Genomic DNA, 16222 nt, shown 5'->3' with positions numbered 1-16222 from the left:
ATAAGGCTGCCCAGGATGGGGATGGGGCTCGGCGGAGCTCCAAGCAGCAAGAACCAACAAGAGTGTCTCCTGTGCACGATACCTCACCCTCCTTGGGCGGTATCAGCTTCAGCCATTTTCAGTGCTTGAGATAGAAACTCCAGGGATTGAGAGAGAGAGCTGGGCCCCAGATCCACTCTTTGGTCAGAGGATGTGAGTCCCTTCATTGGTAATCCCACCAGCCAGTCCCTCAAGGGAGGAGGCAATTCCTTCCAGAGAAGTCAGGGTGCTCTTATAAGGAGGAGTGGGAAGCAAGATTGATAAGAAAAATCAGCACACATCTACTACACTCCCTCTCTAGAGTCTCAGTTTCCTTATCTGTACTGGCAACAATGATACCCATCTAACTGGAAGGTGGTGCTGATTTAGAGCAGCTTTGTGTGGGACTTCCCTGGTGGTCCAGTGGTTAAGACTCTGCATTTCCAATGCAGGGGGTGCAGGTTCGATCCCTGGTCAGGGAACTAGCATCCCGCGTGGCTAAAAAATTTAAAATAAATTAGAAACTTAAAACCAAACAAACATAGTGGCTGTGTGTGCCCTGTACAGGATAAATAGCCCACGGGGTGTCACAAGATACTGTGACCATCCTTCACGTGGATGACAGCTGGATGGCTGTGCAGTTGGGGATGGATAAGGGCTGGGTGTTCACGGCTGCTTGTTTGAGTCCAGAGGTGTTTCCTTCCAGGAAGAAAGGAGTGAGCCATACGGATATTCATTCTCACGTAATCCTCATGGCCAGCCCGTTTTCCCGAGCCTCAGAGAAACCAAATAGCTCGTTAGTCGTGGGCACGTCTGGCTCCAGCTCAGGTGTGCGTGGCTCCACAGTGGCGATGCTGTCACAGCGCAGGGGCTGCGCTGCTGTAAGCAGCCTGACTCACTGGCACCCACGGGGCCACCGCATCCCTCCGGGAGGATCTCGTGTGCAATTCCTCAGGCAGCTCCCTGGGGCCTACAGATGGTTCTGCTTATCTGCTGAAAGAGTATTACGTGGATTCACTTGAAGTCGTTTTGGGGGGTGAACAAGTTACCAGATGCTGGCGTGTGGCCTCCCCCTCCCTCTTCCTGAGAGGGATGGAGCTTTAATTTTTGCTTTTCCTGAAAAATAATGGTTCTGGGGGCAGGAGGACACTTAAAATCAAAAGGAAATTATAGGCAACGTGCAGACAATTCTTGGTTTCCAGATGCATGTCAACCAGCTTCAGGAAACGGGCCCTCCTCACAGGTAGGAGCTGCCAGAAGCCCTTTCGGCTGCGGAACATCCTGGGGGAGAATTAGCAAGAACTCTGCCTTCTCACTGGGGACCCTTCTTTGTATTTAGCAGCATTTAAGAAACAATCCCGCATCACTGCTTATTAAGAGGGACATCAACTTTAATGGAGGGGTGTTACCACAGTTTGGCCATATGCCCTAGCGGGAAAAGGTCACCCCTTCTCTGAGCATCTGCATTCTTTTCCTTCCCAAATTAGGCATGGATGTGTGGGGGAGGCACCTCTACCACTTCATGGGACCTGGGGCCCTCCTGGCAAAGATATTCTATGGCAAGAATATTTGTTCCAGGGATTTCCCTGGTGGCTCAGTGGATAAGACTCTGAGCTCCCAATTCAGGGGCCCTGGTTAGATCCCTGGCTAGGAAAATAGATCTCACATGCATGCCACAACTAAGAGTTTGCATGTTGCAACCAAGGAGCCCAGGTGCTGCAACTAAGCAGTCCATGAGCTGAAACTAAGGAGCTGCCTGCCGCAACTAACACCCAGCACAACCAAATAAATAAATTACTTTTTAAAAAAGGAATCCACTATTAAAAAAAGTATCCATTCCACTCATTTGTTAAGGGCTGTTGGTCAGGAGTGGGGCTACAGATTTTTCTGGTCCTAAGGTCTCACCTAGAAAATCTGAGAAACATGATAATCCCTCCCCCAAGCACAAATCTCCTCTAATGATGTGCTCTCTTGGGTGTTATTTCATGACCATGTGCATTTCCAGCAATCAAGCTAAGTTGGGAGCTTGCAAATTGCAACTTGCAAAATCAAAGAGAAGTTGGACATTTGAATGGAGGCCCAGTCCTCCTGGACTGCAAGGTCTCTGTCAATCTCTTTACCAAATATTTGCTGAGGCCAGAGGAAGACACAGATGGGTTTCTAGCAAGCAAAGAATGGAGAAAGAGAATAGTCATACCGTGCCCATCAGTCCTGTTTAAGTTCCCTGGAAGGCTTCGTTCATGTCGATCTGACTCGTTGGTTAGATGGTTGTATTTTATAAATGCAAAAATAAAGTAGTGATAAGAAGAGTCATTCTACATTCACAGCAGAACACCCATGCTAGTCATGGTGCTGAGACCTGGGGACAGATTGAGAAAAAAGAAGAATGCAGGAGATGAGCCTGGATTCCTTTCTTCATTCATTCATTCATTCATTCATTGTCACTCATTCATTTCTCCAACCAACTTTAACTGAGGGCTTACCAAGTGCCAAGCAGCTTTCTAAGCACTGGAATCCAGTGATGAGAAAGGCAGACAAGATCTCTGCCCCCAAGGAGCTGTACCTCCAGGATTGCAGCACCAGGGCAATGGAGGAGAGAAAATGAACAGAAGCAAACAAATCAAGCAAGTCCATGAGAAGTGCTAACAAAGAAAGACCCAGGGTAGTAAGATGCTAACAGGTTTCTTATTGCAGGTTAATGCACACAGATGTTACATGTACAGAGATAGACATGTATAGGGTCCAATTCTCCTGGGAAAATGGGGCAGGAAAATCTCCCTAAAAATAAATACCATTTTTGGAACACCTATTATGTAGCAGAAACTGTGTCAAGTGTTTGATGTGTATTTTCTCTAACCCATACAAAGACCATGAGATGAACATCATTGTTCTACTTTGCAGATGAAAAAAACCAAGGTTTAGAGAAGCTAGGTCACTTGTCCAAGGTCACAAAGAAAAGTGAGGCCAAGTAAGGGAGGACCCCAGGTCGGTCTGTCCCAAAGGGCATAAGCTGTCGAGTTTCACTCTCCTTGCGGAGGCTGTGAGTCCTGTGTAGGTGTTTACCTACTGGGTCGCAGCTGCAGGGGTGGGAAGGGCAGCAGAGGGCAAGTCAGGTGAGGAAAGATGGTGGGTGTGTAAGTGCCTGGTGTCGTCCAGGAGCCCAGTGTGGCAGGGAACAAACATGTGAGATGGTGGGTAAGACTGGAGGGCTTGGTGAGAGCGGGAGCTGGTCTTCGGCGCCAGAACCATGGAAGGTTTGAAGGCGGGCAGGGACAATTATAGGTCTTTTCCAGTCTCAGCCACCTAAGCCCACTTTTCCACTGGCCTCCGACTCCAGCTGCAGGATGGAGGTTGCCCTGTGTCTTGGTCTGCAGCACAGACTCGGCAGGCAGACAGCACAGTGGGTTCAAATCCCAGCTCCATGCCCCACCTCACTGTGAAGCCCTGGGGAAGGGACTTACCCACTCAGTACCTTGACTTCTTTCTTTGTGACATAGGGTGTTTTAGATTCACAGCAAAAATGAGTGGAAAGTACAGAGATTTCCCGTATAGCCTCTGCCTGCCTACATGCACAGCCTCCCCCATTATCAACAGCCTCCGCCCTGTCCCCCACCCTGCCCCCCCGCCGCTGAGTGGTACATTTTCTGTGATCGATGAACCCACACTGCCACAGCATAGTCGATGCTTTCTATGAGGATTTACTCTTGGTGTACATTCTATGGATTTGGACAAATATATAATGACATGTATCCATCATCATAATATCATACAGGCTAGTTTCACTGCCCTAAAAATCCCCCGTGTTTCACCTACTTATCCCTCCCTCTCCCTAACCCCTGGCAACCACTGATCTTTTCACCATCTCCACAATTTTGCCTTTTGCAGAATGTCACATAGTTGGAATCCTACAGTGTGCAGCCTTTTCAGGTTGGCTTCTTTCACCTAGTAATATGCATTCAGGTTTCCCCATATCTTTTCACGGTGTGATAGCTCATTTCTTCCTTAGTGCTGAATAGTATTCCATTGTCTGGATGTACCACAGTTTATCCACTCACCATGGTGAGTTTTCCACAAAGTAACGCATAAACAGCATGGAGAACGGTTCCTGGAACATTATAGGCACAGAGCGAGGACCACTTGCTGTCCTTTGGGGCATCTGTCAAGGGCCCTACAGAGCAGAGTGGCCCTGAAGCAAGTTTGACCATCCTCTGAAAGCTGGACCCTGAGGGAAGGCAGGGTCTGAGGTTCCTAGTGATCTCAGTGTCAGTATCCAGCGGGTGCTGTAGGCCCAGGTGGAACCGTGGCCTAAGCCACCCCCTGAAGGTGTGAGGCTGCTGTGCTCACAGGATCCTTGAACTTTGTTCATGGAGAGAGGAAGGACCTGTGTGGTGTTGGTCAGCAAACGAATCTCTTGCATACTGATAACTTCACCAGTGAGAAAGTATTTGCAAACAATTAGCTAAAACTTTTGATACCAATCCAACCAATCCTATTTGAGGATTGCTGTCCTGTAGAGTGCCATTCCTGATTTTGTTACTTTGCAGACCTGCCCCAGGGTGTAAGTTAAATTTAAGCAGCAGGGACTTCCCTGGTGGCGCAGTTGTTGAGAATCCACCTGCCAATGTAGGGGACACAGGATCCATCCCTGGTCCAGGAAGATCCCACATGCCGCAGAGCAACTAAGTCTGTGCATCACAATTGCTGAGCCTGTGCTCTAGAGCCCGTGAGCCACAACTGTTGAGCCCATGTGCCACAACTAATGAAGCCCAAGCACCTAGAGCCCATGCTTCACAACAAGAGAAGCCACCACAATGAGAAGCCCACGCACCACAATGAAGAATAGCCCTCACTTGCTGCAACTAGAGAAAGCCCGCACGCAGCAATGAAGACCCAACACAGCCAATTAATAAATTAACTAATTAAGAAAAAAAAGTTAAGCAGCACACCCATACTCATCCGATAGTTTCTACAGAAGCTCATCTCTGAAGATGGTCACAGACGGGCCACAAAGGCTTATTATGGAATTGATCCTGGGCGGTGTCTGCCTGCTTCCTCTGTCCCTCCCCTCCTTCCTGGGCCCCGGGGAAGTGGCTCTTTCAACAACGTCTCATCCCCTGGGCTGGTCGCAAACCCGGCTGAAAGCTGGGTGTGGAGGTGGGGAGGAGGGGGCTGGGACAGCAGTAAGGAAGGACAGGGCATGACAGAAAGGCCCTAGCCTCAATCGGGGGTCTCAGCCTGCCCTAGTTTGCTGTGTGGACTTGGAAGCCTTTTCCCCTCTTGAGAGTCAGGTTCACCTCCTCTGAACAAGCCGCTGGGCTCCCTCTGACATTCTACAGGCAACACGGCTGCTCACTGCCCACAGGGCATCACCCAGGGAGCTGTATGTCCTCCTCAGGGCCCTGTCATCCCAGGACGGTCCCTGGCTGCCCAGGAGAAGGTAGGTTCCTCCTCTGTGCTGTTGGCTGCCCTCCATCTGCTGTCACCCAGAGGTCAGAATCCTAGGTCTTCCAGCTCCAGCATCCATGAAGGCAAACAGCTCGCTGCCCCAATTCCCCAGCTCGGGGCTTCGCCCAGCTCCCGCTATCCCCAACAAACCCACTCTTATCTGGACAGAAGAGGGAGCCTCTTCCTTCAGGGGCATGCAGTCTCACTGTGGGCATCACAGTCTGGGGACCCTTAAGCCAAACTGTCCTACACTGAATCCTAACACCTCCCCTTCCTGACAGGTGACCATGGACATAGAGCTTCCCTGAGCCCTGTGTTTTCATCCATTTAATGGAAATATGGATACAGTCATCCTAGATTTCTCCTGGGGCTGGTGGGGGTGTTGAGCTGAGACTTGAAGAGCCATTGTTCATGACAACGTGGGCAGTGAATGCGGGGATCACTTGAGCCACACAGATGTTCAGGAGAAAGGGATGCGGGGGGAAAGTTGCTCAGGTTGGGTGGGAAACCTTAAGCTGCCCGTTGAAGGAAACAAGGTCTAAGCAAGCAGAAAAAAGAAGAAAGAATATGGAAGGGCAGCTGTTGGGAGGAACAGGGTCAGCCAAGATGCAGAGTCTGACCTGAGAAGAGTGAGTTGGAGGGATGCCTAGGGCGCCCAGCCTCCCAGAGATGGTCCAGTATGTCCTTTGCCAAAGAAATCCCTCCATTTTCCCAGGACTTTCTACCTCTCTCCCTTGCCCCCTCTTATCCTCCATCCCTTTCTCCTCCCTCTTTTCCTTTTCTCCTTCCCTTCTTTTTACTTCCTTTTCCAAATATTAGTACCCATTATGTCCCAGCCACTGTGCTGGCCACGGTGATCACTCATCAGCCTCTGCCTGTACAGAGCTACAGGGAAGTGGGAGAGGAAGGTCACGAACAACTCATTGTATCAATAGTCAGTTACAGGGAGGTGAGTACCCTGGAGGACAAGTTCAGGGAGTGTGAGCGTATGTAACAGGGAAGCTGTTCTCTGTGTGGGGTGGGGGCGGTGCAGATTGTTTAGAAGATAAGGCTACAACTCCTCCCATCCAGAGGTGGAGTTTATTTCTTCTCCTCTTGAATCTGAGTTTGGACACTTGCCTTTCTTTGGCCAAGAGACATCAGCAAATGTGACATACTCAGAGGCTTAAGAAGCTCTTGTGCATTGAGGCATGTCCTCTTTTATGGCTCTTGGAATCCTGAGATCATAATGTGAGGAGCCCAAGCTAGCCTGCTGGAGAGGCCACATGGAGGACTGAGGTGCCCCCACCAACAGTGTGCCAACTGCCACACAGGAGGCCACCCTGGGGCACCCTGCAGACACATGGGTGAACCCAGGGGAGACCAGCACAAGACCCACCCAAATTGGCAACTATAGAGTCATGGGCTCATTATTGATTGTTGCTTTAGGTCATTACATTTTTGGGTGGTTTGTTACACAGCCAGGACTGACTGATACAATAGGGAAAGGGTTTCCTAGTGACAGAAGGTCTGGGCTAGATCTGAACAAGCAGTAGGATTTAACCAGGGAAAGACTAAGAGAGGCTGGAGAATTCCAAGTAGAACAAGTGTGTGTGCAAAAGTGGTTTGGCAGGAAGCAGAGCAGCCTTTTTATTTTTCAACACTTTCCTGAACATATACCCAGAAAATGCACAAATTGGCAAACTATCACAGAGTGAATAAACACTTGTATAATCAGACCCACAAAAGAAACAATACATGCCGAACACTCCAGAGGACCCCCCGATGTCCCTTCCTATCCACCACCTCCCTCCAAAGCTGTCCACTATCCTGACTTCTGCCATGTAGTGTTTTTGAACATCTTAATTTTAAACTTCATAGACTGTTTCTGAACTTTTTTTTAAAAATTGAAGTATGGTTGATTTATAACATTATGTTAGTTTCAGGTATACCGCATAGTGATTCAGCTTTCTGCAGATTACATTCCATTATAGCTTATTATAAAATATTGGATATAATTCCCTGTGCTATACAATAAATCCTTGTTGCTTATCTATTTTATGTGCAGTAGTTTGTATTTGTTAGTCCCTAATTTATCCCTCCCCACCTCCCCCTCCCCTTTGGTAACCACGAGTTTGTTTTCTATGTCTGTGAGTCTGTTTCTGTTTGTATATACTTTAAATTTGCATTATTTTTTAGATTCCATATATAAGTGATATCATATGCTATTTGTCTGTTTCACTAAGCATAATATTCTCTATATTTATTCCCTATAATATTCTCACAATATTATTCTTTTGCTCCAGATTGTAGTTTTGCGTTTCCTTCTTGCTGTCCTTTCACTCTCATTGGTGAAGTCCATCATTTATCCATCCTCCTTCTGATGAGCATCTGGGGTGTTTTGCTTATTAAGAATAACGCTCTATTTACAATAGCCAGGACATGGAGGCAACCGAAATGCCCATCAACAGATGAATGGATAAAGAAGATGTGGCATATATATGCAATGGAATATTACTCAGCTATAAAAAGGGATGAGATGGAGCTATATGTCATGAGGTGGATAGACCTAGAGTCTGTCATACAGAGTGAAGTAAGTCAGAAAGAGAAAGACAAATACTGTATGCTAACTCACATATACGGAATCTAAAAATGGTACTGATGAACTCAGTGACAAGAACAAGGACGCAGATGTAGAGAATGGACTGGAGAACTCGAGGTTTGGGGGGGGCGGGGGGTGAAGGGGAAGCTGAGACCAAGCGAGAGAGTAGCACAGACTTATATATACTACCAACTGTAAAATAGATAGCCAGTGGGAAGTTGTTGTATAACAAAGGGAGTCCAACTGGAGGATGGAAGATGCCTTAGAGGACTGGGGCTGGGAGGGTGGGGGGGACTCGAGGAGGGGGGAGTCAAGGAAGGGAGGGAATACGGGGATATGTGTATAAAAACAGATGATTGAACTTGGTGTACCCCCCAAAATAATAAATAAATAAATAAAATTAAAAAAAAAAAAGAATAACGCTGCTATAAATACTCTTCAAACGCATCTTTTGAGGAATGTATGTGTACATTTCTGTTCCAGATAGACTAGCGATGCAATTGCTGGGTTGTCAGGTTTGCCTATAAAGCAAGTGCTTGGAGGAACCAAAGGGAACAGCTGGGTTGAACAGGGCGTGCATTAGGGGAGGGATGAAATCCTGTGGAGCGGACTTGGGAAGGAGGCTGGTTTTCGTGAAAAGTGTGATGGAAAGCCAGGGGGTGACATGCCCTGATGATACTAAGATTGCTCTGTGGGCTTGTGGGGAATAGGTTGGGATATGAGGTTGAGGACTGTCGGGGGAGCAAGGAACCCGGCAGATGGGAGTGGAGGCTGTCTAAGGGAGAGATGCTGGAGGCCTGGACCAGGAAGCCTAGAGAGGTGGAGACAGGAGTCTGGTGTTCTGGTTATTTAGTGCCACACAATACAACTTAGTGGCTTAAAACAGCGATGCCTTTTCTCCCACAATTTTGGGGTTGACGGGGCTCTGCTGGGAGGTTCTCACTTGGGATCTCTTCTGTGGTTACAGTCAGATGGTAGCTGTGGCTGGAGTTATCCAAGAGTTCAACAGGGCTGAAGATGAGCTCCTGTTCCAGGGGGCTTTTCACTCCTGTGCCTGGTGCCTGATGGCTGGAGTAGCTGGGGCTGCAGAGGCCTCTTTCTTTCTCTCTCCTCCTCGCTGCCCCATGACTAGCTTGACTTCCTCACAGCATGGCAGTTTCAGATTAAATGGTATCTGGTTCACCCCAGAGTAAGAGTTCTTTTTTTTCTTTCTTTCTTTTTCTTTTTTTAAATATTTATTTATTTGGTTGCACTGGGTCTTAGTTGTGGCATGCAGGATCTTTAGTTGCAGCATGTGGGCTCTTGGTTGTGGCATGCATGCGGGATCTAGTTCCCTGGCCAGGAACCGAACCCGGGCCCCCTGCATTGGGAAAGCGGACCTCTGGACCACCAGGGAAGTCCCCAGAGTAAGTGTTCTAAGAGGCCAGGACAGGAGCTGCAGGTCTTCTTATGACCCAGCCACGGATGTCCTAGAGCATCGCTTCCGCCGTATTCTCCTGTTCAAACAAATCATTAAATCCACCCTAGGTTTAAGGGAAGGGAATTTAGACTCTGCCTCTCCATGTGAGGGCAGCCCACACATGCAGGGAGGGAAGGCTTGATGGTGGCCATCTTTGGATACCAGCTACCAAGAACGGATTTGGGAGATCAGATAAAATCGACAGGACTTATACTACTGGTTTAAATAAAGGCTTTTGTCCTTACTCCTGAGGAATCTATCTGTTAAAATCCATTTCAATAGCACAAAACATACATACTTTTCCAGCAAAGCCATGCTGAGGGTTCTTTACAACCGAAATGCTGCCACTTGAGATGCTCCAGGGTCAGAAGTAGAAATGCCTCCCAGCATTTCACATTTCACACAAACACGAGAAACCTCCCTGCAGAGGGCAATGGACAGAGTTTTTCTGTGTCTGACCTAGTAGGAAAAACTTGCCCCTGGTGGTCTTGTTTACCTAAGGCTGAACTCACTCCCCAGTGAATCTCCAACATGAATCGTTTCACTTAGTAATAACCTGGGCCAGTTCAAGAGAGTCTAAAACTACAGCCATGGAGAAGAAAGATCAGACTTGGTTTCTGCACAATATCCGGGGTCAAGTCCTTTCTCTGCTGACATTTCTCGTAAACTGTGTGAACTTGGGGACATTACTGAATCTCTTTTTATCCTTACTTTTCTCATCAATAAAACCAGGATGATAATTGTACCTCCTTCAAAGGGCTGTTGAGAGGATTAAATGAGATAATGCAAGACACTCGATATAATCCTTGGCCAAGCTTGAGTTTGCAGTACATGTCAGCTGCACGGGCAGACATGAGACACACAGTAAATTTGTAGAACTGATCTGCCTGTGCTGGGACTGTCAGCATCAGAGGGGCTGGTCCAGGGATTTTTATTTGTACCAAGTTTTGGCTTTTAAACCACCCTTCCCAGGATTATCATCAACAAAGTTTTCTTTTGATTCCAAAATGTTAAATTCTATATATTTCCCCAATGACGTTGCAAGTGCCTCACATAGGGTGTTTATTGTCCCTCAGAGCATCCTGTCTCTCTCCACATCTTCATGTTGCCAACATCTCACACTTTGTGGGGGGAAAAAGTTTTTATCATTTGCTTTACTGGAAAATGTACACTCCTTAAATAGTGTTCTAATGCCTGCAAAAAAAAAAAAAAAAAAATTAGCAGAGCTGTCTCCAGGGAAGCAGCCTTTGACTATTCAAACCTGGAAGAAATGAAGGGTTTTATTTGTGGAAATTGGGACATCCGGTACTGTCTACTTAGGGAAGCAAGATTTTTTTTTAAACCACCCATCAACACCTCCACACACCAAAAAGTAATAAAATCCCAAAGAATACATTAATATTTTACATTATGGGTAATCTCCCGAATTCAGGGGCAGTTTTTCTTCCGAGTGCAGTTCATTTTATGCCACAGAAAGGATGTGAATATTACTGAAGCATTCTTCTTTATATGCATTTCTTTGATCTCACAGCCATTTTGCCAGGTAGTGACTCTGGCCCCATTTTACTGATGAAACCCCCCAAAGGCCCAGAGAGGTTAAGTACTTGCTCAAGGTCACACAGCATGAACCTCCACTGTCTGCCCATTGTCCGCTACACCATACGTCCTCCATGCTTTTGCTTGAACCTGAATTCCTTCTTTTTCTCAGCATCACTCTCTGCCACCAGCCTTGACATCATGTCCTACAGTGTTCCTGGAGGTAGGTAGCAATCAATGGGGAGAATTTAGCAGGGAAAAAATATGAGCAAACAGGCCTACACTCGGCATTTCTAAGGCATGGAAGAGACCCTGACTCTCTTGAGGACTCCAGGGCTCAAAGGTTTTTTAGAGTTACTGCTTGGTGAAGTTAAATACAATTTACTTATTCACACATGCAACTAAGCTTTATTGAGCACCTACTAGGTGCCCAGCATGGTATCGGGCTCTGGTAAGACTGTGATGAATTAGGCAGCCCTGCTTACACAGCATTCTTGAGAAATTTGCAGTAAAGTGGGTTTAAGAGATGTGCACAAGTACATGAACAGGTGCTGCAAAACCCCTCAGCCAGCGGCCACTGTCTGAACAGCCAGAGAACCCATCTCCACAGCAGCTGCTCTGGTGCGGGCCACCGCCGTCTCACACCTGCGTCACTGAGATCAACAGGGTCTCCCTTCCCACACCGCAACTAAAGGGACAATCTGACCCATTTTCATCCTGCAAAGGCTCCTCTCTGCCCTGACAACAAAGTCCAAACTCCTGAGCTGGCAGATTCTCGGTCTTGTCCTCTGTTGGGTCCTCATGCAGGGCCAGGCCACAGGTGGGCCTTCAACCAGTGTTTGTTAAATGAATAAATGAGGCCAGGGGGAGGGCAGTCTTTACCCCACAATGCAGCCTTATGACATCATAATGCAGACACCCTGTCCAGAAGATGTTCTTGGTCTATGTGAAGGATGATTATTGGTTCATCTAGCTAGGATTCATCACAACCTCTTCACTGGACTTAATATGAAATTCCTAACAGTTTTTCTATGCTGACGAGCACTATGATTTTAATGGAGTTATGACTTTTAAAATGTTATATAAACATGACAAGGCATAGGTATTTGGGATGTGAGTGGGCAGTGAGGGCTAGAGGACATTAAGTCTGGTTTTGCCTTACTCTGTGATTTTGGACAGGTTACTAAGCAGTTTTAAGCCTCATCTAAAAATGATCCCTGTCTAGTTGGCCTAACGAGGTCACTGTGAAGACCAGATTAGCTCTTGCTGAGAAAGGACTGTCCAAACCCTAAAGGGCTGTGCACACAGACGGGGCCATGAGAGTGACCAGAGAAAACAGCTTCCCACTATGGGAAGCCCCCATCACACTCCTCTCCTGGAAGTGGTTGGGAGGGTCCACTGGGGTTATCTTCGTTGTTCATCTTCTTTCCCAGTGGGGATGTGGATGTGGTGATGTGAACCATCTGCCCAGATGATCTGCCTGAGGTCATCTGTCTCTACTAGCAGAGACAGGGAGATCACTGGGCCAGATGTTTCAAGGTCCTTACATGGGCAGGGATGGTGGGTTTGATTGATCTCTGAGGTTCAGACCAGGGATTCTCTGCAATTCTTTTCCTTTCCCTTGGCAGAAGGCAGTTTTAAACAATGACAAGGATTCTAGCAGAATTGGGCAATTTCTAGAAAATTCATTTCTGGAAACTCCCAGAGAGCCAAACCTTCAGGCAGAGTATTTTTCCTTCTCCAAAATTAAAATGCAAAAGAAAAATAGTGCTGTTAATTCACACAAGAGGGCAAATAACTTAATCTCCCTTGGAAGCCACACGGCCCTCTCTCCCAGCCAGAACTCTGGACCCAGGCGGTCGCACAGGCCCAAGGAAGGAAGGGACATTTCACAGCGGGGTCCTTGCCTGGTGTCCAGCAGCACGGGCTTTGCCCACTGCCAATATGCAAACATTTTTGGATCGCCTCTCCAGAAGTGTGCTTGAGCCCAGGACACAAGAGTCAACTGTTTGTCATTTGGTCCTGCTTTCTGAGTTCAGGCCAGTAGTAAGAGTCATTGGTTCATCCATTCACTCAATACTGAGACCTGTCTCTGTCCCAGGCACCGTGCGAAGTGCTTAGATAGAGAAATTAATGAGATGCAGCCCTTGGTCTCAAGTAGTTCACAGTTAATGGGGGGGGGACCATCAAGTAAACACAATTATAACGCAATGTGGAAATAGGATAGCAGGGTTTGTGGGATGTTGTGAGATTGTACTGAGTATTACGGAAATTGTGTAAGAGGGGCACTCAGCTGGGCCTAGAGGTATTGGAGAAGGTTCTCTTAAGGGGGACGTGACTGAGCAGGAGTGAGCCAGGTAAAGGCGCAGGGCAGGGAACAGGGAAGGGAAAGGGCATTTCAGAGGGAGCAGACTGGGTGAAGGCCTTGAGGTGACCCAGTGTGGCCGTGACCTGGAGGACTCGATCAAAAGGTGTAAAACCGGGACTGATGAACAAGGAAGTGGCACAGGGACCAACTGGGGAGGACCAGGGTCCAGACACTGAAGGAAAGAGGTGTGATATTGACACATTTGTTCAATGACTATTCAAGTACCTTGTAGAGGCCAGCCTCACGCTCCGTGCTGGCTCGGGTGCCTATCCCACTTTAAAAACCACCTAATATTCTTTCCACTTAGATGCAAAGAAAGAGGTTCTTTGGGCTGCTGACCCAACATCTGGTACACAGTTGGTGCTCCATCAGTGGTAACTGTGGCCCCTCCCTGCCAGGGAGTGGTTGCTGCCTATGCAACGGTCCCCAAAGATGCAGCGTTCCATTCACAGGAACAGACGTCTTTGTATTATGAAAAATGGCCCATTCCTGCAGCTGACATCCGCATCGCTTGTTCAAAGCCTTCCGTTCCCTGAGATCTTGATGTCAAGGAAGGCCGAGTCTCTTGGCTCTTTATTTGGGAAAGAAAATGACTTTCACCCCAACTTCAGCCCAGAACAATTATGAAAAATAAATTGAAGTGTAAAAACAGGAGATGGCTAGCGGATGGGGCAAAATCAGGTAAGGCCTGGCTTCTAGCACCCTGTGCTGCCGGACACGGAAGCAGACCCTGCTCCCTGGAGCGTGAAATGACCATGCACTTTTAAATTCAATCAGGGAGAAGGCAGCACCAGCCTCAGCATGCGGGCCTGTGTTTGGAGATCCGTGGGCCCCCGTTGGCACCACGGGGCCTCCACTGGGCTTCCAGACCCACAGATGAGGTGAACTGGGCAGGCTGGGAACTCCTGGAAAGGGCCTCGAGAGGTTAGAAAAGAACTTATTGGTTTTCTGTCTGATTGTAAAAATATGTGCTTGTGGTGGGAAACTTGGCAAGTGGAGAACAAGGAGAAAGAAAAAAGCAAACTAAGCTCCACACTCTGACAGTAGATTCCCGTTCATCCTCTGGTTAAACTCCTCGCCCGCCCCCATAGGAATATCAGCGCGTGCGGGCAGCCACATCCTGTCCCTGGCTGTGCCACGGGGCTGTCTCCACTGACCCCCTACCCAAACTGCTGTCAAAGTGGTGGTTCCCTTCAGCCTTCAGGCTCAGCTCCAAGTCAGTCCTCACAGACCTCCCCGAGCCCTGTCCCCATCCTAGTTACCCCAAGTGGATTTTTTTCCTCGAACTCACTTCTGTTTGTAATTGTCTTGTTTTCTTGTCTGTTGTTGTTCACCATTCCCAGGAATCTACCTGAGGGTAGACTCCTTCACCTTAGGACCCTGCCTCAAAGGCACAGGGTCTGTGCATCAGTGGGGGCTCCACTGTTATCTGTTAATTAGGGCGTAGGCCATCTGGGTTTCTAGTATTGAGTTGGCCAAAAAGTTCGTTTGGGTTTTTCCGTAAGATGTTATAGAAAAATCCAAATGAACTTTTTGGCTAACCCAATATTTCACTACCATGAACATGGCAATGATGAACACGGCCATATGTATAAATGCTCACCCAGTCCTGCCTGTTTTTTCCTCTCTTGGAATATCTCATATATAAGCCATTCTTTCCTCTCTCTCTTTCTCTGTGTGTGTGTTTGTCTTTGTTTTCTGGAAAGGGTCCGAGTACTGAGCTGGGGGCTGGGACCTCACGTCCCTAACTCCTGCTTCAGCCCTCGGCAAATTCCAAGACTCCAAAGCCTCCTTTTTTTCTGTGCTTGAAAAACCAATAAAGAACTCTGCCTAAGGTATGAGTTGTGTCCCAAATAAGATAAGATCCTGGAACTGTTGAGACTCAAAAGAAACAGTGAAGACACACACACACACACACCCCGGAAAGGCCTGCACTCGTTTTTCATTTTCAGTAAAGCCACAGAGAGGGTCACTTGGAGATTCAGGGGCCCGAGACGCCACAGGGTACCTCAGCTCCCAGGGTGTTGCTACTTCTCCCTCCTCCCCAGAATCTGGGGTCATCTCTGGACTGGATCCCTGGGGAAAAGGTTCCTGACATCCAAACCCGGGAAAGAAGTCCTCTCGCCAGGAGTCCCCACACTGGAGACAGACAAGAGAATCCCCTAATTCCATCTCCACTCTAGCTGGCCCCCTACCCAGGCCCTCCCGCTGCCCCTAGGCGTCCTGGGGGCGGATGGGAACGGCTTGCCCCTCCGCCCCGCAGGGGGTTGCCTCCCCCAGTTGTGCGGGGGCAGAGGACCTGGGGTAGAAGGGTGTGGGTGTCAGGGTCCTATCTGGGCCTGGAGGGGGCTGGGGGGGGGGTGGTTGGGGGGAGGGGGAAGGCGCTGGGAGTAAGGGTGGGAGGGGGCGGGTCCTCCCGCGCACCGCGACCCGCGAGGTCACCCCGGGTTGCGTCACCCGGCCCAGCGCCCCCTGAGACATCACAATCCGGGGGCCGGGACCCCGCGCCTCATCACCAACCGGTTTGCAACCAAACAATCCAAGCAACAAACAATCCAAGCAACAAACAATCCAAGCAACAAACACCCCGGAAAAAAAAAAAAAAGAAGAAAAAGAGAAACGGGCCGGAGCCCAGCCTCCCTCCCCGCCCCGCCCCGCCCCTCCCCTCCCCTAGCCTCCCCTCGCCCCCCGGGGCCCCCGCCCCCGGACGGGGGAGTGAGCGCGAGCCCGGCGCCCCGCACCCGCCGCCCCGAGCCCGCCCGCTGCCCGCCCGCGGCGGGGGCGGCCCGCCCGCGCGCCCGCCCCGCCCGCGCCC

General features: G+C 48.8%; 1 non-coding gene across 1 annotated transcript; it reads left to right on the top strand.

Annotated features, from left to right (window-relative positions):
* Positions 1–427: 427 nt before the first annotated feature.
* Positions 428–500, top strand: TRNAG-UCC (transfer RNA glycine (anticodon UCC)). Its single transcript has one exon. It is a non-coding gene; the product is annotated as a tRNA-Gly (tRNA).
* Positions 501–16222: the final 15722 nt, after the last annotated feature.

The sequence above is a fragment of the Hippopotamus amphibius genome, chromosome 4 (genome assembly GCF_030028045.1).
Source record: "Hippopotamus amphibius kiboko isolate mHipAmp2 chromosome 4, mHipAmp2.hap2, whole genome shotgun sequence".
NCBI lineage: Eukaryota > Metazoa > Chordata > Mammalia > Artiodactyla > Hippopotamidae > Hippopotamus > Hippopotamus amphibius.
The sequence above is the reverse complement of the archived record's forward strand: the minus strand, read 5'-3'. Positions and strand labels throughout refer to the sequence as shown.